Genomic DNA, 25,771 nt, shown 5'->3' on the forward strand with positions numbered 1-25,771 from the left:
CTATATGCTTAGTACAGGCATTGGCAAATGTTTATGAAACTGAAGCATCATTTACGCTGTCTCTAAATGACAGGAAGATTATTTAATCCTGAGCATTGTAGGGTTAGTGAACACTGAGTATGCAGGGAAATCTGTAGGGAGTTTGCGGAAATTCTGCCTGGGCCTTAATTTCAATATAATCTGTTCAAATTTTTTCCAGCCTAACAGGATTCATCCATCCATCCACAAGACACAAAGAAGAGGAAAGATAGCGTTCTGTTGCTGGTGGTTTGGGTGGGGTTTTTTGTGGGTTTTCTCTTTTTGAAAGCTTGCAAAGTAAGAGTTGTAACAGCAGAGCTTGACATAAAACCAGATTATCACTTGTAGTCTAGTCAATGAGTAGTGCAACTTGTAAAATGAGCTTCTTCACATGTTCATTGCCTCAATAAATTCACCCTGACTTTAAGGGGGTCTGGACCTTTGTTTTGCAAATACTTTCAAAGTACATATCAACAAACATCATAAATTAGTCATTTCTAGAGGTATATTATCCTGTAACTACTTCAACTCAAACTAAAAACCATGTCAACACTTCCTTCAGTTGCAACTTACATAACCTCTTTATTTCGGTGCATCTCATTCTGTACAGACCAAGAACAGCCCTCTCCTTCCCGTACCAGCTCTTCACCTCCACTGCTTTTTTCAGCCGAGTGCACCTACCAGCAGGCTGAAGGAGTCATCTAGTGGCCACAGTCAATTCCTGCAGCCTCACAGCTTCTGCAGTCCAGCTGCCAGGGCAAGACACAAGATTTTTGAACCCTTAAAGCACACGCAGCACTGACAAAGAGTCCGCTGGCGGGGCTTCAGCTGAAGGTCCAGTATCTGAACCGTGATACAGCCCTAGCAGCCACGTCCATGATGTTGGGTGGTCATGTTCCCTATCATGCCCTAAGCGTTAGGTTTCCCAGTTCTGGCCCACATCAAGGCCGAATTCAAGTTCTGTCCTTCTTAAACATGCTTGGAAGCAGACACGGCTGTGTTGTTTCTAACCCATACGTAGTTCACTGTTCCTCTTCAGGGGCAGGCAAAGAGATTTTCTGAATAACGTTACTACACTTGCAAAGCACCAGTTCAAGTGAGAGTCTTGCCCACCGATCAAAGAGCAAAGCAGCAGCACAGCAAGCTACCCAGTCTCACTTGCTTCCCATCCCTCCTCCACCCCAAACCTGCTGTGTGGGTTTGGACAAAGCACCTGAGTATTTAGGCAAGGTATCTCGGTCATGGAAGAATCATCTGCCTAATAACATGCAAAACTCAGTAAGAACCGTAATATGTTAAACAGGTATTCAAAGTATGATTTAAAGTAACACTTTGATAAACAGTATTAATAATCTATACAAATCTTATTAAGCTTCATGAAAATTTGTAATGCTTTAGCAGTTCTCTGTTCAACACCTCCAGTCAGGTAAGCTCCACAAATTTAAGGCAGTATAATTTTATTTGAAAACCTTAAATATTCATCTCTCAGATGAATGGTCATTTCAACGATACTAGAAATTAAGAAGTCAAAAATCAGTACTGATTTTTTCCATAAACACGTTAGTTTGAAACAAACTCGGATTCTGATCAATTTTTCTTCCTCTGTGTTAATTTGTGTGTCACCTCTTGAGTGACTGAACTGCAGGCACCTGACTAAAGAGCAAGATTGTCTTAAGTTTCTTTTTGTTTCTGGAAATCACTTTTCTGCAACACTAACGCCAGGCTCTGGAAGGAAGCATTGCTACTCTTCCTTCACAGAGCAGGGACTGCAATTTACATCTTTTCTTTTTAAATGCTTGCACTGTTGCTCAGAGGTGAATCTAATGCAGTGAGCATCAGGTGGTAAATACTCCCTCCTCCAATTTTCTAAACACACACACGCACACACACACACTACCTATGCAGTTTAACATCTTGTAACTTAATCTCAGCAGCAGTAGCACCCCCCCAGAAAATCAGGAACTACAGGTTCTTCAGACCTCTCATGGATGAGCCGAAAAGACTTCCTTAAATTCATACTCAACCTCCCTGTGACTCAGAGCCTCTATCTGCCTCAATCACCTCAGTCAGGAAAGTGTCACTGAGCTTTCTTCATCAATCCTATAAATCACTTGGGTAATTCAAGTGAAAAGTGCTATAAAAGTGCAAATTATCATTATGGTATTGTTAAGGAGCTCTGACCTATTTCAAGCTGCAGTTGAAGGTGGAAAACTGTGGTACCACAACTATACCAACAGGTGAAAGAAGGAAAAATGAGCCTTGCAAGCCCTAACGTCAGAGTTAAATAAAGACGGTTCCTTCAAAATGGTGTGGCATGAGCAGCTGCTAAGTGATGTTTAAAGCTAGTATTTAGCTCAGCCACCCTCTGATCCCAGCAGGCATGCCTCCACCTTGCATGTTCACAGGTCTAGCAAATAAAGTGTTGGTCAGATCTGCCTTACATGGAAGACCTGGAAAAAGACTGGCTCTAAAGCACATTTCTTTCTGTAAGGTGGGGGACACCTTACCCTTTTAGGTCAGTAAATCACCAAGAGCTGTTCCTTGCTACTCACTGCTCAGAGGCCCAGTCACGGAGGTGTCTGGAAGCTAGAAAATGGTTCTGCAGCACTCCAAGGTTTGCACAAGCACACCCTAGATCTACTTTTCTAGTTTTTAAACAGGCATAATTTGTATTGTCAATAAAAATAATACTGATATTCTGCAGTCTTAACTGGCCAACACTATACGAAGGGTAAGGCCACTCTTCTCAAGACTTTCACACAGATTTAACCCATTCTAATTTTCTTTCTTAATTTTATTTATGTATTTTACATGTGAGATCCTCTTTGGAAAGAGTAATGAAAGAGTGGGTTCACTGCTGGTCTAAAACAGCATGCCAAAAAATTTCACTGATGAAATGAGCAGTAGACAGTAGTAGAGACCTACTGATTTATACTGTGCTAGGCCAAGTCACATTGCCCTGTCTCACACCATGCTTTCGGTGAACTGCAAAGAGTGAATGAGGAGCAGTAACAGTCACTCAAGCCCACTTTGTCCCGCTATTACAAGAAAGATGCAGACACTTTTTATATTACACACGTGTATATATCCATACATACTTTTTTGCAGGTACATGCAAGATAAAAAAACCAAACACCACACAGTAGGCTGGTTTGCAAAGTAGCCATGCAGAAGAAAAATACTGGCAGAGTGGAGTAAAAAGACAAGAAATTACAAAGTACCACAGCCACTCTTAAAATATCTATCTACCTTTGCGCACTGAAATTAAAATATGAAGCTCCTTCTGGAGCGCCTACTACTTCTTAATATGCAGATCAGCCAAGGGTTGACAGACTTCCTTTTGATAAAAGGTTTATTATATTGATCAGGCTTTTATGACCCCAGAAGACAGCCATAATTTGTCTTTCCTAAAGGTCCTACCACAGACCACCTGGGAACTCTGGTTAGCTGGGTAGCTGCCCCCTGCCCCCGCCCCAAGATGTTTCACAAAGGGAACATTATACTCATCTTCCAGAGACAGCACAATTTTACAGAATTATTTTCAGGTATAATTCAAGGAGGCTGACCATGTTAAACACATTACTGACTCAAGCCTAAGCATCTCAAGACAGCCTCTCTTTGCACCTTAATAACTCATCAGAAATCAGCTAAACAGTATCAGTCAACTGAAGATGCTTTTCTCTAAGGGCCCTGCCCTCCTATCATTCCTCAGCTTCCTGACCTGCAGGACAAGCTGAAATACCTCTCTCCGAACTGCCAGGAGCAAAGGATTTATCTGCTTTTATGTATATTTGTCAACGCATACTGCAGGAAATTTCATCAGAAGCAACAGTGTAAATTACTGATAATATCTAAAATATATTCACTTATTCTGAAAGCTCAGCCGGAAAGTACCTCTTTTTCCACTGCCTAACGACCACTTCACCAATGCAGCAATTTGGATTCCTTGTCTCACTGGAGGTCCACCAGATGTCCATACCTGCAGCAAACATTTCCACGTGGAGTTTCAGAATTCACAGAGCTCAGTGGAACCTGCCAGAGACTCGGAGTCAGACATTCAGTGAAAGCCCAGCATCTAATTCAGAAAGCCTCCACCACAGTCTTATTCCTGTGATCCTTTTGAATAAACCCTGAACACCACCACATGATGGGAAGGCCTCAGTTGTGTTGTTAGACTCTGTCCTAGTCTTTTTCAAATGGGGCCTGGCTAGCTGGCTGCCGTCTCGCAGCCTTGAAAGGGGGAGGAAATAGCTTAAATCTAGTAACTCTTTATTGGCCCTGACTAACAAGAACCTGCTTCTTGAGCGAGTTCCACCAACACGGGAGGTATGACTGCTGACAGATTTTGTCAATGCACATAGGCCCACGTGGAATTTGCTTGCAGTTTTACCCAAGAAACTTCCAGGCGTTTACACACCCAATTGCTACTTCTGAGTTACTCCACACACTAACAAGCTTCAAGGGGCACCATCAGTCACAAAAAAGAAAGTAATTTATCCAAGTATAGAACACTTACAGCGACATTAGTATCATTTTAAACTTAAAACATACATTCTTGTAGCCAGCTGGGAACAGGAAAACTCAATTAAATTATTTTCACTTCTCTTACAGACAGTTTCACTTTTGAATTAGTTTGGGAAACAAACATTTTGCTTGAACATCTGCATAAAGATATCCCTTCAATTTGAAAATATTTTAACCTTCTAATATAAAAAAAACCACTTTACCTTATAGCAGTGATCTAACAGATGAGAGGGGAGGGATCCATTTTGAGTAGCTTTACTCTGCAGGGGATCCTGCTCATATTTAGTTGAAATGCACAATTTTTCCAGTAGCATCTTTTGGGACTGCTTTTGAAAAAAAAAAAAAAAAAAGGCCCCTGTGAAGCATTAGCCCTCATTACAAAATACATGTTCCACCATACTGAAGTTTCACGTGCGAAAAATCTCAGATGCTGTCAGGGTTTCAACTCAGGTTAGCTGGCCATCAGGGAAGACTATTTCCCAAGGCAGCACAGGTCACCAGCTCCCTGCAGCATCCCTCCACAGCTGTGACAGCACTTCCCAGTGAGGCTCTCCCAGTGTCATCCTGGACAGAAGTCCGTGGAGAACGCTGCTGCCATTACACCGTGTCCACACAGAGGGTGGACACAACACTGTTAGAAGGTGCTGCAACAGGGGCAGTAACTCCATGTCCTCACCAGCAAAAGCTGTGTACTTACAGAACCATGGTCACCCCCCAGCTGCATCAGCTCTCGAGGTGTTAGGTCCCTCATATTTTGCTGTAATTTGCCTAACAAAGAAAGCATTATTCTTGTGATTTACTTTCATTAACTAGCTTCTCCACTTACAGGAAGAGGAGAGAGACTTATTTTTCCCTCCAAAAGAAAGATACAATGAAACCAAACTGCCTTTTTTTTTTTTTTTTGTTATGCTTGGGATTCTAGGTAGTTCTTTCAATCCTTCTGGCTTTATAAAAGCCAACTGAATTTCATGCTGTGCGAGTTTGATAGGAACATTTACATAAGTTTTCTTTCTCATCCTGAAACTATCACTCCTTTTGTTCCTCTCCCACAAATACAATTTTTGTTTTGTATAAAGTTTTCATTGGACAGCACCTTTTTGTAGCTTACGGTACCCTTTGAATTAGCCTTTCTTCACTACGAATTACCCTTGCTTCACTACGAGGGTGGTACTGGAACAGGTTGCCCAGAGACATTGGGGATGCCTCATCCCTGGAAGTGTGTAAGGCCAGGTTGGATGGGGCTTATGAGCAACCCGGTCTAGTGGAAGGTGTCCCTGACCGTGTCAGCAGGGTTGGAACCAGGTGATCTTTAAGGTCCCTTTCAACCCAAACCATTCTATGATTCTACACTCCAAAGTATTACTTAAAAACCCGAGGAGTCAATGTGCCACATTTTGCTATGGGTTTTCAGTTTACTTTGGTAGGGCAAGGGAAGGAGCAGAGATGGTATTTTCAACTCCTAACTCTACTATCTGAACAACTTCCAAGCAAAGCAAACATTGATCCTTTAATCCCTTGTCAAAATCCACTAGCACAGATTTCTGTACTTGTACAGTCTCACAGAGGGTAGCAAGGCCCTGACAAATGCACGGGACTGCACTAGCAAAATCTCAAAATCGGATCTTTATCTTGTGATGTAACATTCGACTACCCTAGCCAAAACACAGCCCCAGGGAATTCATGTAGAAATATGTATTGCTGCTTTTTGCCAGCACCTAACACACATAACAAAAGCTTGAAAACCACTAACAAAAACTTCCTGAACTCCATAAATCATACCCAAGCAACAACAATCACCCTGCTATTTAGAAAACAAACAAAAGATATTATAGTACTGGCCACAGATACGTACTTTTCTTACAGGCCATTGGAGGAGAAGCTGCCTTCTCCTTTAGAGATATTCTGCCACTAGTCAAAATCTCAGAGTAACTGATCATATGAACAATTTACAGCACCAACTCCGGACTTAAATTTAACCAGCACCTTGAATCTGTAGTGAACTGGTATTCTGCATCCAGACAGCGCTACCTTGCTAAAAATCACTTACCAATCATGCTCACTGAAAGTCCCATGCAACTTTTAAGAACAGACCGACACGTAGCATGTTATGCTGGGTCACACAAAGGAAAGCTATGCGAGACAGCAACTACTTCAGAAAGGATCACAGGAGAAAGATAAAAGCAACATCACAATTAAGACATGTTATCTTCAGCATCAGTAACTAACTGATGCTATCTGGACTGGAAGCTATCCAGACTGCAAAATCACGTTTAAAAGAAATATGTATGTCCCCAGAAGAAGAAATATTGACAATAGTGGTCTATTTCTGGAGATACATCCTCCTTCTCTTGCATTGTACTTGGCCTGCCCTTAAGGCTCTAGCTTGACAAGCAGTAAGATATCATAAGCCAGCTTTGAAGCCAAAAGCAGTCCTGTCCCCTTTCCTGCTTCTATTCCTCACATTCCTGGACCCCTTTTTTGGGGCAACAGAGCTGTTCAGTTCTCTGGTCTGATTCATGACACAGTATATGATCCACCCAATGGTGGTCAGTTCTATCTTTAGCGGACAGAAAAAGTTAAGCTCATAAAACATGTTCATTTCAGCTATGATCAGTCTTCCAGTCCAGTTCATTATACAAGTGCAAAGACACTCGCACGGCCCCATGGAGTAGGATGCTAGTGTCTGAGGCTGGGACTGTTTCTTTCAGTGACAGTGCTGCCATTTAAACATGGTGCTTCACTATTACTTCTGTCAGGTAAGTCTTATTCATTTCTTTGTCAGGGAGCTGTAGTTCAAATAATGTATTGTATCTTCCATCTATGTTGAAGATGGGGTCAGCATTACACATGTAGTGAACTGAAGGTGAAAAAAGAGCGTGGGAGCCATACCTTCCGCTCTTCTCTTCATGCCCACAAAGAGAGAGCACTTATTAATATCCTTGCAATCTCTCCAACAAGGAAGGATCCAACTTGCAGACAGAACTTCCCATCCCCCTTCAGTGCACTCCAAAATAAATTAACAAATTTCCACAAGTTAACAGAAGACCAGGTCGCCAAAATGTGACAAAGAAGTAGCAAATGCTTTGACCATAGCTGTCAGCAAGGCTGGCAAACCAGTTATAAGCACAACATTTAGAGCCACTGGTGGAAACCCTTGACTCTCTTGATACAGGTTGGATTTTTTACAGCAGCCTGCTATCAATCAGAATGAAAATTTTGAAAATAAGTGCAAAATGAGTAAAACAGCACTGAAGTCCAGCAGCTGTTGGGCTTGATGCTTAACATCATGCCTGTGTTCTCAGTGCCGCAGAGTTTCTCTACTGGCAGAATGCAAGTAAAAAGGTAGTAACTTTGGCAAGTAAGAGTTGGGTACTTTGGCCCACATGGGAAATACATTTGCATCTACAGGATAAGCACATATCTCACATATTTCTTGTGGAGACAGTAGCATTTAGAATTATCTTTAGAATCAACACACTGAGGCAAACGGGCATCATCTTTCTAACATACTGATATGCACAGCACATAAAACGTCTTTAACCACAGTTTTATCCCTCAGAGTAATGACATAACACAGGGTTAATTTCTTGAGCACAAGTCTATAGCAAGAAGTAGATTTAGCAGCAATGAATTTACAGATTGCACGGAGGCAAAACCACACAGTGTAGTATACCCAGCACCTGAAACCAAATACAAAAGATACAGGGCCATACATGACTGGAAGTTTTATTATTACTTCCTGTACGATGCTCTTCCACCACTACCACAGACAGGCCACAGACTGGGCAATGAAAGTGGTTTCTTGTTTTTCTTTTGACCTTACACGTTTATCTACAAAGTTGTTCAATTACAAATGTTAAGTGTGGCCCAGTAACACAACACACTTAAGAAAATACGCTCCTACTTGCCCCACAACTGAAAGAAGCGATGCTAATTTCCACCAAGCAAAAAAGTCAGTTATGCCCAAAAATATTACCACAAATCAAACCCCAGTTTCTAATTCACCATACCTCTCCCGTTTTCCATCAGAATGCATCAAACTTTGAAATCAAAGCTTCACCAGAACTGCTTTCAGCACAGCTACTGAGGAACTTCTCTGTAAGAGAAGTATCCCCCACTCCCACAACTAATCAAAGACTAAATTTGTTTCATTTTATAGCAGAACCAATAAATTAAACTGGGCATCACAGAAAACAGCTACTCAAAGCATGCACTCTGGTCTGGATGAAGAGCACAAGCAATTCTGGTCAGGCCTCGGAGCTTAGGACACATCACATCTCCCATGATCCTGAACAAGATCCTTGATTTCTTCCTATTGTCCCTTGTTCACCTGGGGAGCAGCTCAGACCCACGGCAATGCCTTGTAGCTGCGACAGCAGCATCCAACACCCGGCTGGCCCACCACAGCTACGCTTTTTGAGTGGCTTCTTATGAAGAGTCCTCTGCAAAATCACTCAGGGCACCACAGTCAGAATGAACAAAGTCGTCCCATTAATCTGATTATTAACAGGCAGTAATGAGAAGGCAACAGCAGAAGGATACCACAACACAAAGTAGCAACCTGCCACCAGTTACAGATTAATGATTTCAGAGCTCCATTAGAAGGCATACAGAGAACGATGATCACCTGTTTGAAAAGCTGAAAGTTGGTTAAGGAACCTGTAGTATTCACATTCTTCACTCCATAAAGAAAAATAATTTTTAAAAAAATTAAAAAAAAAAAAAAAGAAAATCACAACAATGTAAGAAGACACATTTCTACACAAGTTCCCTGTTCGTTGCAACTGAGATATTCTTCCAAACAATCTGCTTTCTCTCAAACAACGTGGATTCCATCCTGAGGGATGCTTGGGAACTGTAAAAATAGTTTTTTTCCCCTTTTTGCTTTTCCTATGTATAATTTTATTTCCACTCATTATAAAATCATGTCATTCCCTCATATACATCACATTATTCTAGATCCACAGTTATTACTAAATCACTGTGAAGTCTCTTTCAGGCATTATTCAATCCATCTAAAAGTTCTGAAACTACCTGAGTGTTTTTTCTATCCCAAGTTGTTTGGAGCGAAACTTACCTTTATGGCTATATCTGTGCCATATCTATCTACACATTTCAAATGAAAGAAAAACAAATTTACACACTGTAAACTTTCATTGACTAGAGTTCTTTGCTACAGCAAAATCCATCATTTCCTGAGTGTACTCCATTACAGTATTAGTAGGAGCAAAAGCATCTCATCAGAAAGCATAACAACATAATTGCTCATTTCTTGTTATTGAGCCGGGGTAGGTGGTGACTCTTGGTTCCACCTCCAACAACTCCCTGGACCTACGCGACGTAAAACCGGCACTCACCTCCTTCGCCTTCCACGGTCACAGAGCTGGCACAGAAATGTTTTCGGTGCAGCAGTCTACCATTCTGCCTACAGCTCTGGTTCGCTGCAACAGAACAAAATCACCATGATACCGCTTTTCCAGCTTGGCGTGTTAGCCTGTCAGAAAAAGAGCCTGCAGCCACCCATAAAAATTAACTCCAGAAGACCGATGAAAATAACTCTTTCAGGGGAGGAGTAACAGCGTTCTGAGGAAAATGAAAAGCAGGAAGCTGATCTCAGCAGTGCGGGGAGCACGGACGGGGCGGAGCGGAGGCACGGAGCGAGGAAAAGTGGAGCAAAGACTCGCTGCTTATAGCCTGGTTTTGGCAGTATGGCCAAATACCACCGCATTACTGAAATACCAGCGTTAGGGCTAACGGGCGCCAACAACACCCCCCTCCCCACACACACGGATGCCCCCCCGCCGCGTGGGCCGACGTCAGCGGCGGCGCGCGCCCCGCGCAGCGGCACTCGCCGCGCAGGTAGCCAGCCACGCGCAAGCAGCCGCCCGCCCACGCCGCCTTCCCCACGGGTGCCACTGGTCCCTGGCCCCCAAGCGCCCTCGGACGCTTCTCCGCTCGCCCCGGCCCGGCCAAGGGCTGCCTGTGGGCCCCGCGCTGCTGAACCCGCTTTCATGCATGAGCCGGCTTGAAAAGGCACGTCCTGCAGGACGCGTTCAATGCTCCTGCTCTTGCAAGCAGAGGAAACTCTTATTGTGCATTAAAAACAACAGACGGTGGTATCTTCTGAAAGATCAAACTGCCATGTTTTGTCCGTAACTAACTTCTTTTCATGAAGTTATTAAAAAAAAAAAAAAAAAGGCAGGGAGGGGATTCTTTAGGAAAACAGCTTCAAGAACTGCAAGGCTTTTCAGGATAAAATTCAAACTGACACCAAGCTGGGCTTTAACTTGATAACAGCATCTCCCACCTTGTATGAGCCTTCTCTCTCAAAGGCATGCGCTAGCCCCACCAAGGCCCCCCTTCCCGGGGGCTGGTAGGCCACGGGAGCTGGCTCCCCCTGCAAGAGTCGGGCTGCATCTGCTGCTTGCCATGCTGCCCCCACACTCCTCAGGAGTGAGGTTTGTTCATATCGTTAGGATGGCATTACAAAAACCCACAGAAAACAGAGTGATATATAACATCATAAATAAATGTGAGCTTGGAAAACAAAGTGTCGAGGTAAAGTCAAAAAAATACAAGGCAAGGCGGACTGACTACCATGGGAGCCATCAGCTGTTGTTTCAAAAGAAGAATTTAAACTCATAATGAAGAACAGCATGTCCATGGAGCTTCCTAACACTTACACAGCCAGGATCTGATCTATAAAGCAGACAATCCCTATGCATTTATAGTTTTTCTAAATGAGACCGTGGAGATAACTACGGAGATTATTCCTTCTTAGACACTTGTCTTGCTCGCTTTCAGGTCTGAATGTTTTGCCTCATTAGCTTTGCATGGCAAGATCCACAGGTGTTTTGCACTGGGGGGTACAGAGGGGACACGGGACCAAAACAAAACAGTAAATCAGTTTAAGCCAAGTTCTTACACTTTTTAAAATCCTGTCTGACATCCTCTACACTAGTACTGACAGGAGAAGAGAGAAGCAAGGTAGCCAACAAATTTTATCTTTACCACTTCTTTCATATATTTTCTCAAGTGCTCAATACAGGAACCTGTAGCATGTCTTTAACTCACATTTGGAAGATCCCATTCCAGAAGATTATGAAACCCAGCAACTTTTAACAAAGCATTTAATGATTCCTTTGAAATTCACTGTACCTTATTCACTTTTTGACACTGTTTCAAAGTACGTCCTATACTCAGTCTACAGTCAAATCCAGACTGAGCTAGAGACATAATCATGCCTCTCTCCCTACCTCTCTGCAGAGCCTCATGGCCTCCACTTCCAGGAGTGGACAGACAGGACCCATGCCTTCGTCTTCAGCCTTCCCAGTTCACAGCCTACCTTTGGTGACTGCAGTTACATTAACTCCTCAGGCTGTAAGTTGAAGGTCGGTGATGCAGACATACACCCCTATCTACAGCTACTCTGATGTGTAGTCAGCTTCCACCGAGTGGATGCAAAGCCTCATCCCAGCAGTATCTTCAGGTGCTGCAGCAACATCAGCAGAGCCACAAGGAGACTACAGGCAGCCTAAGTCTCAGCATGCAGGCTACACCAGCCGGTGTACGAGTAGCAACACGCCAGATCCTATCCACCTGAAATCTCAATGCCATTTCTGGACTAGTGTCCGTGTAGTTTTGCAGCTTTATCCCTTTTCGTTCATATACTGATACACTCTAGTTTCACTCCCAGGAGAGCTTACTCCTCCTTTTCAGGGAAACTATTAGCACTGAAGTGACATACACCTGCTTCCTTACTAAGAAAACATAGTTTAAAGCCAGAACTATATCAGAACTGGGAATGTAATTTATACACTCAGCTGAACAGATTTAGTGAGTATTAAAACAAAGAATCCACAAAACCTGCATGGGATAGTGTGCTGGTGGTGGTGTGTGGACAAACAGCAGGCAAGGTTAAAACGCAGGTAAGAGCTCAATTTAAGAGAAACAGCAAAGATATTCCCAAACCTTTTCCGATACAATTACTGTTACATAAATGTCTGGGCTTCTCTTCAAATCAAAACCAACACCTGTACAGCATCACTCACAGCTCTGGGAGTCCACCACACCAGAGATAAACGAGCTTACAAGACAACCTCCAATCCCAGAATTACTCTGTGTATTTGAGAGAAGCTGTTTCCTCCCTACTTTACGGAAGAGAGATTCTACAGCACCGAGTACTGGTTTTCCCCTGCTATTCAGATTGATATTCGGTTTTGAAAGGGCACTTCTCAGTTCTCACAAATACCGGCCAGGTATGCTGTCGCTACAGCGTACTAGCCTCCTTCCTCCCCTCTACTTCTTCAGTTCAAGTACACATGTACACCAGTGAGAGTATTTCATTAAGATACAGGAGAGCAATCTCTGGCACTCTTGACATGACAGCCAAAGACAATTTACTCCAGCAACCTAGAAAACACCAGAAGCACTTTAAAAAAAAAAGTATTCTAGTTAGTAAATAAAAATCATTAACCAATTTATGAGGTTGACTAACAAATCACTTAAGGCACATCTTTAACTTCAGCAATGCACATCTTTAGCAACAAAGGAACATCTTCAACTTCAGTCTATCTTGACTTAGTAACAAACTATAACACTCTCATACATGTTTTTTAGTAACTTGCTATTATTTATTTTGCAAACAATTTTTTATAAGTGTTCTAAAAGACCCTCCCCTATCAGCCCACTTCAATCTTTACTATTGAAAGCACTTCATCCTTAAGATGACAGGTCACAGAAAGAAAAAGTTGGAGAGACACCAGCTAAAGTATTGCATTGTTTTGAGTACAAACAGCTCCATTTCTTTAACCCTGCCTTTCTACGCAAGAAACTTCCTTGAAAAACTAGAGTAGCATCTGCTTGTACTTCAAATAATTACTCTCTGCTTCTTTGCCCCTCCCAAGTTTCCTTGACTGAGGTCATCAAAATAACAACTACATTTTAAAATCAAAGTTTACCATTTGTAGGATTTGGGGGGCAGGACTGTGAAAGTCATTAGTAGGCAACCATTCTTCTCAAAGTGAAACAGTTTGTGCTTAACACTACCAATCAGTTAGACTTCTGCCATTATCTTTGCTAGCTAGTGTTATTACCCTGTCCAGAGGTCTCCGACTTCAGTATAGATACAGCGTTAGATCAGCAGTTTTTACACTGCAGTCGCTATTTCCTACGGGTCTGCAAAAATAACTAAGAAGATTAATCCATTGTTGGTAGGCTTACATTCATTTTTCAGGCATCCGTACCATCTACAGGACACTTTTTCAGTGTTCTTCAAGTCATTAAAAAAAAAGTTGAAAGCCCACTACTTTAAATTGTGTCGGCTTTTTTCTCGCAGGGAGAACAGAAAAGCTTGAAAATGGCCATGAAAAGGGATCATCTAACATATAATCATCCTTTAGCTACTAGACAAGATAAAAACCTACCTCAGAAAGAAGGCATGAAGTAGGAAGTAGCAAGCACTTACAAGTGTACGCACTCCTGTGCTTTAAACTCATTCACATACATTTAGAAGTCCAAGCACTTCCAATCAAGTAGTTACTCTATACTGTTCTAATATTAACTTGAAATTTTTCTATTGCTTAAACTACAGTTTTCAAAATTCATTTACATGTGACAATTTCTGACCTCTCATCCCCTACATTAAAGGCAGGTGCAAATTAGGTACCAAATTCTCTCTGTATTTATTTAAAACAAGCTAACTCGGAGATAGCTTAATCAGGAATTTACTCACTGCATTGGTACATCTGTCTTCTCCTGAACTGACATGACAGGATGTCTTCTCCTGGCTTGTTACTCTGGTACTTTATGACCATTAAAGTTACTTACAAAGTGACCAAGATGGGGAAGACCTGGTGAAAGAGGATACAGAGGGAGAAAGTAACACTGATGAATCTTGCAGCGTTGAAAGCTTTCTCCTGCTAACCAGCAAGGAAACATAACAGCAAACAATCAAGGTAGCAAACATTTTGAGAGCATATTTAGAACACTCCAAAACTTAACCTGGAAGTGACTGTCAGTGAAGACATCCAAACAATTCCCCAATCAATCAAATTTGCAGTACCAGTCTACTATTGCAATCTTGCCTCCTGTAAAATTTACAAAAGAATTGTGCTCACGTGTACATACAGACTCTGCAGCAATATCAATAAATTATAATCTCCACTGAAGCTTCATATTTTATTCCAATCCCATAAAGAAATACAATATTAATCACTAAATCTAAACAAATTCACTGCTCAGCTCAAAATGGAGACAATCTCCCAATCCAAACGCTTATATAACTCTGCAATACTACACAGTTAACATAACACTAAACAGATAAATTAATTAATAAAACATTCCATAAAACACCATCACAATCCATATATTCAGAAATAGTAGAACCACCATTTTAATGATTCCCAGATCTCAGCACTTCTTAGAAGTTGTATCAAGTATTTTCATATATACACATGTACATACAACAGCTTTCTGAGCTATGTAGTACATTAACAGCACACACGCAACAGCAGATTTCCATCACCAGAAAGTCACTGCCCCGTTACCTACTACACACACCCACACATCACGGGTGTCAGAACAACTTCAGGTACAAATGTCATGCATAAATAATGCACAAAATACCCAAGCCAAAAATCCTACCACAAGCAGCACGCTGTCCCTTCTTATCCCTCCCACACACTGTTGTCCTGAGAAGTTAAATCCCAGTTCTTCTCTGCTGTAGGTGGAAGGCACTCAGATACTACATACAACGCGGCAGAATAAAATCCTAACACTGTTGCCCCCTTTTTAGCTTTATTACCACAACAAGATACTGGCAAGTTTAGAGATGCAGAAGTTTACTTCTCACAATGTAAGATCACGCATTACCTGTAGCACAAAACCCCCACCACATTTCCAATATCAAAGTTTCTTAAAATTAGGAGAGTTTTGTCTAGTTTTTGCTTTAAGAAAACCGAGAGCTGTTCTCCATGAGATTAAAATGCAAAACAGACTTTTAAAAAGAAAACTGCATTAGTATCATCTTCTCTATTTTCTAGTTCTCCTATCAGAAACAATTTATTAGAAAGGCATACTTCTGTTTTTCAAAACAACCCAGTTTTCTTCCTAGATGTACTGCTGCAATGTTCTGTAAGCATATTCTTAAGAGAGATGCAAAGGTTCAAAGAGCAGTTGCAAATACAGCTATTTCACTCCGCTAATTTGCATCATTTTATGGTTCCTATCTTCCCTCCTAAATGGAAAACTAACTGTGATAAAACATCAAGCCCAATTAGAAACAGCCACTACACACAACTATTCATTTGAATGATTTCCTTCAGAGTACATGTAATTGTTTTTACAGAATCCTTTAGTGTTTGGGCCAAATATTGTCATCTTTCCTTCAGAAAAAAAACTTCCTCCAGCTTTACATCTCATTCACCAAGTACTTCGTTGAATTCAAATCTTGAGACGTATAAAAATAAATCTTTCAAATTTAATTTATTTTAACAAAATGCTGGAAAACCACTATGGCAGCTTGCGTTCTGCATTCAGGATACACTTGTGATTTTCTTCAGGTTACATATTAGCTTGCACATTAAAAAGCTCAAGTTTGGCACTTATTTGAATATTAATTATTAAGACAGTGATCAAGTGCAATGTAAGACTTTAGCACCAGAACTAGAGCTCAGATTTTTGGAGCTTGCTCCCACTGGTATCACATTTGCCAAAATCCTGAAGTTTAGCTTCGTTTTGGGCTGTAACCTACGATCCATTCCTTTCAGATTTAAGGGCCAAAAATCTGACAGACTTCTGTAGGCATGGGAAGAAGCTGGGGAACAAAGTGGGCAAGATTCACAAAACAGGCAAGTGATTTTAAGAAATGTGTTTTGTCCACATCTGTGGACAGCTGGCAGCTGTGCCAGCCACGTCAGGAGATGAGATCAGATCAGTCTCTCTGGCAGCACCAAGCGAGAGAGTGAGCGAGCACGGAGAAGAGGTCAGGTCCCTGCAGGTGGGCTGCCATCCCATTCTTGGCATAGCCAGGTTGTATTTTCCTCCATAAACGTGCTTTCTGGAAAAGCAAGCAGGGCAGCAAAAACAGCAGGGAAATCATTCTCGTTCAGTTTTATTTAAGAGCAAACCCAGCCTGACCTTTAACTGTCCTTGCACTGTTTCAACCCATGGCTGCTCTCCCACCTCCACAGCCTCCCCTCCCGCCCTTGCCCTCTGGCAGAGAGGGCCCAGGCACCCCACCCTGCCCCGGGGTGCCCGTCCCGCCGCAGGGGTACACCAGCACACACCACGGCTTTGGCAACAGCCGGGCTGGCACAGCCACCCCTGGGAAGCAGAGCTGCTAGGAGGACGGCTGGCCCCAGCCAAGGCCATCGCAGCTGTGAGCAAGGACAGAGGACTCCTCCCTGGAAGCATGAGAAGGGGGGGGTTATGCCAGCAACAAAGCACCGTGTTAATACAGTACCCAACATGCAAATCCAGCAAATGAAGTTTTCAACCATCCCTGTGGATTTATGAGATGTCACCCAATCTTTAGCTGTTCTTTTGTTTTACCAACAACTACTTCCTCTGAATGACTGCAAACAAATTGAACTCAAGGTGCTTCTGCAAAACCATTAATTAGCCTTGGCTAATTGCAAACTCACTTTAAAAAAAACATATCATTTCATCTCCAGTAATAAGTGTTGCTCAGGGTTTCATACACCAGAGCAAAACATTTGCTGCAACATCTCTTGTGATGATGTCCACTTTTATCCGAAGACCTGACACCAAAGCTGGACATGTGAATCAGTGGCTATCACATGGTCTTCTCTAACTAAGAGTTTCTCTATGTTTTGTCAGCACACTATCTAAAACTAAATGAGTCATTCTTCTCATTCAATCAAAAAAAAATGACACTGCTTCTTCTCTGGTCTGTGGTTTTCTCCCCAGTGTTTGTGTGGGACTCTAAAGCTAAAAAAAGTTTCTATTATGCAACACTTCACTTTACTATAAAAGAACACAAAACAGATTACCAACATTCAAAATTCACATTTCACTTCAAATACGTAACCTCCCCACACACCAAAAAAACCCTAACCCAAACATTTTTACATTCTAGGTTCAGCCACCAAAAGTCAATGCACTGTGTAAAGCACTGATTGATGCACATATAAATACAGCAAACCTCTTCATCAAGGAAATCATACAGGTTTCTTGCATTCAAGTCTCAAACGCATCTGTGGGACACCATAGAAGAGGGTGGGTCTCTTCCTGCCACTCCAGCATAAATGCAAGGAACACAGATGCCAATCTACACATTAGCTATCTTCCTGTATAAATAGAAACACAGTAACAGCATTAATATATTGACCCTTCTGTAATATACAAGCAGGTTTCTGGGTTTTTTGGTTTTAATTGACAGGAAGAAAAGGTTTAAGCTAGGCCACTCGTTACCAAAGGATGCAATGCTTTACAGATCCAAACTATGTCCTTGGTCTATGCAGAAGAGCAACAAACACTCTAGCCGTCGGGGTACAATGCTGGCTTGCCACTACCACAAATTCCCCTATTCCTGCATCTGTCCTGCACTCCTTAAGTTAAACGCAGGTTAACAATAACAGTTATTTACATGAAACCCTCACACTGAAATGCGGCGGCTGCAGAGCTGACCCACTGCTACTTTTGCTACCAATGCATTTTGAACTGCTGCAGAAAGGTACAATGGCCCATGGGAGACAGTAAAACTTCCAGCTGCTGCTGTTAAACTTTAGAGAAGTCATCAGTTGCGTCCCTGTGTCTCTCACCTAGCCAACCACCACTGCTGCTCTCTGGGACCCTGCCTGCTATGGCCCGGGAGAAGGAAAGAGCACAAAAGCAACTGCTAGCTTTGGTGCTGAAAAGAGCTGAGAAAGGGCAAGTGCACTTCTCTAGGAGAAAGAGGCTGCTGTAACAAGCAACCTGGAGAAGTTCAACATCTTCTCCAACATTCATGTTTTTGTCAAAGCGATTCCACTATTACAAATTGATCTTCTGACCTGGGTGTAGATGTGGGTTGTGAACTTAACTGCATCACTTGCAGACCAGTGCAGTATACAAACCACACAGACATAATAATTCCCTGTCAGTGGACACTTATTTAAATCTTCAGCACACTAAATGCTGTATTGATTATTATTCTTTTTTTTAATGTTACTTTTTCTATAAGAGAGTGGAAGGAGCTTGGGGTAGAATGTTAAACATGGAGTTGAAGGATTATGCTGGTATAAGAGCACAAGGCTTGGCCCAATAATTGGAGCACTAACTAATCAGTCATCACATTTACAGTTTCTTTTAATTTGGACATACCTGACTTCCTTGAAGTCACTGAAAGACCAGCTTGATCTATTTAAGCAATGGGTACTAAATAGATACTAAATCGACTGGTACACACTAGATACTTTAGATAAACACAGGTAACTTGGCCTCAGGGCTGATTTCCTTCTGTATTTCAAATACGTTCCCAAGGGCTCTAGTTTTCAATCACAGCTTCTTTACGGAAAGGCAAAAGAACAGGGCAAAAATTCTGCCCTGAGCACCAAAGGCAATACCCTCATCCTCCCCTGCCTCCCCCACTCCTATAAGGCCCAAGAGCAAGCCCTCTAATAAGCAGATCTTATCCCCAACTAGTTTTCACTTTCAACAACAACAGAACTTAATATGAAAATAAATACCAAGTTAATTGAATAAGGATTTCCCAAGAGAAAGTACTGTTTTCAACATCCAGTGCTATAAAAGAAATCCATAAACAGGATTTGCAACTTGCTAGTGTAGGAAGAGTTGTTACTGCAGCCTAACCAGATTTTGCATCTTGAAGAAATGTCCGAGACGTGCCCTCATCGCAGATGGCACCAACCGTCAGCCACTGGCCCCAAAGACTCCAGATGCTTTCAGCAGCCCTATGCTCCTAGACACGGAAACCTGATTTAAACCAACTAACCCAATACAAGGAACTCTTAAGTACAGCAGCCCAGCCCAGCTCTGCCTGAGCTAGTTTACCCTTACTCAATGCAAGTTCAATTAGCGTGCACAGAGCTCCACGCTATCACTGCCAAACCACTTCTGATATTTGTTCTACCTTATTGAAAGCACACTTGGGTAACTAACTACAAAACACAGTGGTCTACAACGTAGACCTACCCTTAAGGTTTGAGATTATGCCAGGTTTTATCGACAGGTTGCATTTTAAAATGCTACATTTTAACAAGGTGCTTCTAAAAAGCTGGTAATAACGAATCTTTTGAGGTTTGTTTGGGGTGGGTTTTTCGGTTTGTTTTTTGTTTTGTTTTGTTTTGGTTTGTTTGTTTGTTTTTTTTAAAAGACCCTGCATACTGCACAGCCAGCTCTCTAGATCTCAAAATCCATCAAATCCAACTGCAAACCAGACTTCGGAAGGATGCAGAAAACTTAGTTTTGTTAGTAAACAGGCAGTATATTTGCCTGTTGGTCTGGCTGAACTCCTTTGCTGTATTGGGCATTTACTGGAGGCCAGTGATGCCCTGCATTTTCAAGGAGGTCATGGAGAAAAGAAAGCACTCAGCACCTCGGTAGGGGATCTGGTGGATGGGACGACTCCAATTGTCCCTGAATTAACTAAAATCAACAGAACAGTTGAGACATTAAAGAGAGGGTTTGGCACATATGGAGGGAACACCCTGGGTTTCCTGGAAGATGATATTTATACTGGAGAAGCACAGGTCCTGTGCAGTCCTCTCCACCTCCCACCTCTATTTCCCCTAGTAATCTTGTGATTAATTTGGAGTCGTACAGTAATTGCCATACTATTCAGTAATCTTTACCAGGCCTCCCGGTTCACTGTAAGAATTTTAAGTACACCACAAAGCAGAAATCTCTCATGGTCATTTCTTTATCACTGCTGAGAAACACAACACAGTGCCCACTGTTTTCTGGAAAGTTACCACTCTGCTCAAGACTACATATGCCACTATACACTCTGGAGCCTTCTTCTGTATTGACTCTGTGGTCAAATTAACGCAAGTTGCTTGCATTACTCTTTCTAGCCCCATTATTATCACAATCACTGACTTTTTGTGAATAAAGAAACTTAAGAATCAAACTTTACCTTGCTATATTATTCTGAATGTGCAGCAGTAGCAAACTCTGTGAGCTACATCAAGGTCCATGTGTTTGTAGCATACAGGGACTACATTTAAAGAACACTGGTGAACACAGACACCTTGGTAATACATGATCTCCCATCTTCAAGTTCAAAATTCATTTCTTTAATCATATGTACGTATAGGTGGGGGGGGGGTGAGTATTTCAAGTCAACGTAAGCGACCTGTTGCTTCTCACTGAGTTGCAATGGGAACGAGGCATCTATCTCACTTGCGTGACTGAAAAGTTCGAACAGAAGTAATGACAGATACAGCTAAGTTTGCTCCAATAAGCACCAACTGCTTAATAATTCACAGCTGAGTCATTTAATTTAAATTCTAACTGATAGTCAGTCCAATCCTACTGGTACATACCTGCGTAAATCATGCACCTTTTCAACTGCATATAACAGATTTCAGTACTGTGCTCATCAAATGCTGAATCCTTGCTTAATTATTTACTTTCCTAGTCATTGTTTTAGGATGTTTATGTAAGAACTAAAATTCGTTTCAAATTAGAGGTAAGTGAAAGGTGTAACCATTGGAAATCACAACATTTCCACTTTGAAATTTTAAGTATCATCTGACTGCATCCACTAAAATTATTCAGGTCTGCCCTAACAATGAAGATTTTCCTAAATTTCATGCATTCCTGCAAATAAGGGTATAAAAAGAAATGCTTCTGAAGCCCCCATATTTTGGCAAGACAATGGTATATGCTACTCCTTTATGGCAGCCGCTGAAAATGTTCATCTCTACATCTTGTCCTGTCACTCCTGTCAGTAAAACGAGGTGTAGATATTTTACTGGACAATGCATGCTAGTGCCACAGGTCTGTAAGTCACTATGGAAGTGATTTTATATGTTCGTAAGTTGCCTCCACCATTGCTAGAAAAAGAAACGCTATTTCATATATAGGCACGGAAGAATTTTCACTCAATTCACCTCATATGGCTATTCCAGATATCCCCATCACAAACACTTGTGATTCTTTTCCTACAGCATAATAACAAGCAATTGACACTAAGTGGGATGGGAGAAACTGAATTTTTTTTGTAAGAGTGGAATTATTTTTACTGCTAATATCTGTCTACTGGTTAAGAAAGCTACCTGTTCTCAATTTCACCTTAGTCCTACTGAATTGCATTGTCTGTCCACATAAACAGGGTTATCCAAATTCCCAAAGATACCTGGCTAATATACAGATCTGTCCTCTCATTCAAAAAATAAAAACGGACATTTATTGATTTAAAATAAAATCTCCTAACACAAATCAAGAGATTCGCAAGTCTCAAAACCAACACTTTGTGGTCCACTGAATCAGGGCTAATCACTTCATCTTACTACTGTTCTGTTCAGTGTTACTTCTGCCAACTAAAACCTTAAGTCTGCAGATTTCTTCTAAGACAGGCCAGAGAGATTTTAGAAAAATGAGATACTCAGAACTCAAAGTGCAAGGTTAAGCAAGCATGAGCGTATAACCACAGGTCTCAAGTATGTCTCATTGAAGGCATGATTCATTAACCCCCTTGTTCTTTTGCAGTGCTTTACATCCTGATCACAGAAATGTTTCAGGAGAGTGCTGACCATCAGCAGGTAAGTGGAAACAAGAGTAAGAAAAAGTGAAATAAGAACTCCAGCAACCTAAAGAAAGACTGGGGCAGTGGGAACAGAAAAGAGTAAATGTCAGCCTTATGCACTATATACTAGCCAACACAGTCTCACTAGTTAGAATGAGCTATTTCGATTACTTCCAATAATCCCCAAACTTGGATACTTTTAACACCGTTTTGATTCTTCAGAGTTTCCAAAGACAAACATCTCTACGGCCTCATTGAAGCAGCAGAGAATTCCTTTTACTCCCGCCGTCCCACAGCCCCGGCCGCTGCGTCCCACCTCGTGATCAGCATTCCCACGATGTCAGGGTGAGTTTGCAAGTTAGAGATGCTCACTGCCAATTTGTTAAACTGTGAACCTCATATGCCAGCAAGTTCCTGCATGGCTTCATCCCTGCTCTCCATTCAGAGTGATGATGCACATTACAAGCAAATTACCACCACCGAGTGAAAATAAAGGTCCTTTTTTTTTGACAAAGAAAGAATGCTTGAACTTTCTCTTTTGAAGTAAGATTCTTGAGGATAGAACCTCGTTCATTTGCCCCAATTACTCAGAAGTCCAAGAAACACCTACACAAGGTGCGGTTTTGAAATTTTGGTCTAACTTGCTCATGATTTCAATGCATGCAACTAGCAAAAATCACTTTATTACCTTTACTTTCCTTCAGACCACAGCTCTAGTATAGAACAGTTAGCTCCTGCCACCTTGTGGGACTCCACGGATTTCCCTGAAAGTTTGTTTCAGCAGCAAGCTAGTCAGTTAAAACAAATAAACATTCAGGAGCTACTTTCCTTGTGTTTCACCACAGTGAATGTTAAAATAAGACAGAAATATTTATGGAGAGGGTACGCCATTTTGACTGTTTTCTGGTTCATTACTCCTAGCATTGTTTACGTAGTTGAACTGCTGGATTTAGTAATCTTATGGAGGGTGTTTTAAATATTTAAATATCTGTCAAGAATCCTAAGTTTTGGAAGCTGATGCATCTAAGTTTAAAATAACACTATGATCAAATACTTGTCACCAGCAGTAAATTTCACATATTTGAAACAGATTCCACATAGAAATAATATGAACTTAGGCTGAAAATCCTTGCGGTCAGGTGCAATTTTGAAACCCAATAATAATCTCAGTCTTATAAGGAATTACGCATGTGCTTAACTTTTAATATTGTGATAACACACGTCCAGTTCTCCCAAAAGATCTGATTCCATGTGATTACCTTTTAACTGCAATTTGACTTTCTATTTAATGTTTTTCCTCTCCTCATTCCTCTCCACCCCTATTATACACGGCCAACTCAATGAATGAGTGAAGTTCTCCAAGGAAGAATAAGACAATTGGAATGGAAGAAGTTTTTCAACACAGTAACAAGCAGGTGAAGATCTATGGATCTCCATCCTCATGTCTTATGTGTTGTTTACTGCCCCCTCAGACAGGTAACTCGCCACACCTACTTTGTGGAGGTGCAAAAGACAACAGCAGCTGCAACCAACAGAGAAAAGATAAGGTTCTCTTCTCATTTAAGCAAAACCTCTGCTGCTCCCAGTCTCAAAAATGAAACAGCACAGAGGAGTTGCAGATGATGTGACTCCATGAACCTGATTAACAGCCTCAATGAACCTGCTCCTTTCTATTGTCGGAGCCAAGTGATTTGTTACAGATACGTAGAAATGCAAGCACAGGTAGGGAGCACTTCTTCCTCCCCATCATCCCGCAACTGTTTCACTGAACCTGGTGGAGATCTACTGTGCTGTGTACTTGACACCAACTGTAGCAAATTTAACTCCTTGGAACTTCCTTCTGGTAAAGGAAAAACTGTCAACAGACTCAAAACGGGAACAGCTCTTCCTGACGTCACAAGCAAATCATCTCTAGGAAAGGCCTTAGTAGCTCATAAATAAACTCAAGAACAATAATTACAGATCCACAGCCAGAGGAAATACAGCAGGAATGTCCTCTTTCATCCATAAGCAGAATGCATTTTTGCTAAAGAGTGAAACAACGACAAAGTGTCAGGCAATGAATCGAGTTGGCACAGTATACCTGAGGGACAGAAATGTTGTGTTCTTGAATAAAAAGTTTTACGATCTCACAAGCTTCCCTGGTAATTTCACAAGTGGGGTTGGCTCTGATAGCCATCATATTCCTCCCCCCCTTAACCTCCTCCTATATACTCTTAAAGTCCTCATAGCCATACAATCAACTTAGAGGCCAAAGCTCAGAGGTGTCCGTGTCAACCTCTGACCACACCTCAGCTCCAGCACTGAGAATCCCTCCCAGCCTGAGCTGTCTCTGTCTCCTGACTGTCTGGAAGACACCAAAATGTTCCTCACAGTTGTCCTCACCCATCCCAACCTCCACTACAGGAAACCCAGACAGACAAACAGGCAGGGCGCTCTAGAAGAGAGCCCTCGATCTGGGTGATCCAGGAATCAGAACCGCAGGGCACACCCTACCCGTCCCAGATACAGCCAACGTCTTGCAAGGACAGCCCAGGTACCACTATACTCTTACCTCACTCTGGGTATTAGGAATACAGACATCTCCTCGTCACGAGCTATTTGGTTCAGCCTTTTCCCTGCTCTGGAGCACCATGATGTTAAGTCAGTCTCACTGTAACTGCAGACATGTATCTAAGAGCCACCTTCAGTCCTTGGCTACAGAGAAAAAGAAATAGCATGCTCTAGCACCAGAATGGATCAGATCCAACACCCACTGCAGGTCTCAATAACACCATAAAGCATGAGAGTAAAATACTAGGCCCCTACAAGAAATTCCACTTTGATGCAAGCGAATCATATCCTGCCGTATCCTCTTATTCCCATTTTATTTCTCTACTACTCCTATATTCTGCAGTATTACCAATGCAGTGGGAAGATCCCCGAGCTAATTTTCTGCTCATAGCAGTCTAACTGCAGTACCAGGGAGCTGAGCTACTGCCTTATTCTTCAGGGTGGTTTGAAACCAGTGGCAGCATAGACACACTTCTCATACCCTGACCAGAAGTCCTCCTCTTGGTGAATGTAACTGAGTTAGGCCCGATAATAACAGCACTCCCAAGCAGCAGCAGACTGAAAAGTACCTGATGATTTTCAGTTCTCTCTGTGGTCCACAGCATTCTGAACACCAGCAGCAAAAACTGACCAGCATTAACTTTGCTTAAAGTTGCAAGTTCTCTAAGGAGCCAGAAGCATCTGGTCCAGGCCAAGGAAGCATCACAGCATGGCTTCAGCCTGGTTCCCATCTGAAACACTACTCCTTAGCTGTCAGGGTAAGATTTGTTTTACTTTTTCTCAGAATATTTTTCTGCAAAAACATTATTTGACTTTTGCAAACTTTTGTTGAGGGAACTTTCCAAGCAGTTACATAAATTACTTTATTTATGTATTAACCGGTAGAAGTAGTATTAAAAAAAAACCCAAACAAAAACCAAACCACTATTGAGCCACCTACCCCTTCTGTTTTTATTTTATCTA

At 41.8% G+C, this 25,771-nt stretch overlaps 1 protein-coding gene across 8 annotated transcripts in view; it reads right to left on the bottom strand.

Moving 5' to 3' along the window:
* The window catches only part of BBX (BBX high mobility group box domain containing), a 149,197-nt gene that overhangs the window by 104,354 nt on the left and 19,072 nt on the right, over nt 1-25,771 (bottom strand). For 5 of the 8 annotated variants that reach the window (XM_082304447.1, XM_082304445.1, XM_082304444.1 and 2 more), the window contains exons 3-4: nt 14,276-14,393; nt 9,900-9,983 (exon numbers count right to left, since the gene is read on the bottom strand). The exons of 2 other annotated variants lie outside the window; for them this stretch is intronic. The gene's annotated coding sequence lies outside the window, so the exon portion shown is untranslated. Of the gene's footprint in view, nt 1-3,912; nt 3,958-9,899; nt 9,984-14,275; nt 14,394-25,771 lie in introns of those variants that run through there. One more of the 8 variants, XM_082304443.1, reaches the window with a different exon arrangement.

The sequence above is a fragment of the Platalea leucorodia genome, assembly GCF_965183815.1.
Source record: "Platalea leucorodia genome assembly, chromosome: 2".
NCBI classification, from domain to species: Eukaryota; Metazoa; Chordata; class Aves; order Pelecaniformes; family Threskiornithidae; genus Platalea; species Platalea leucorodia.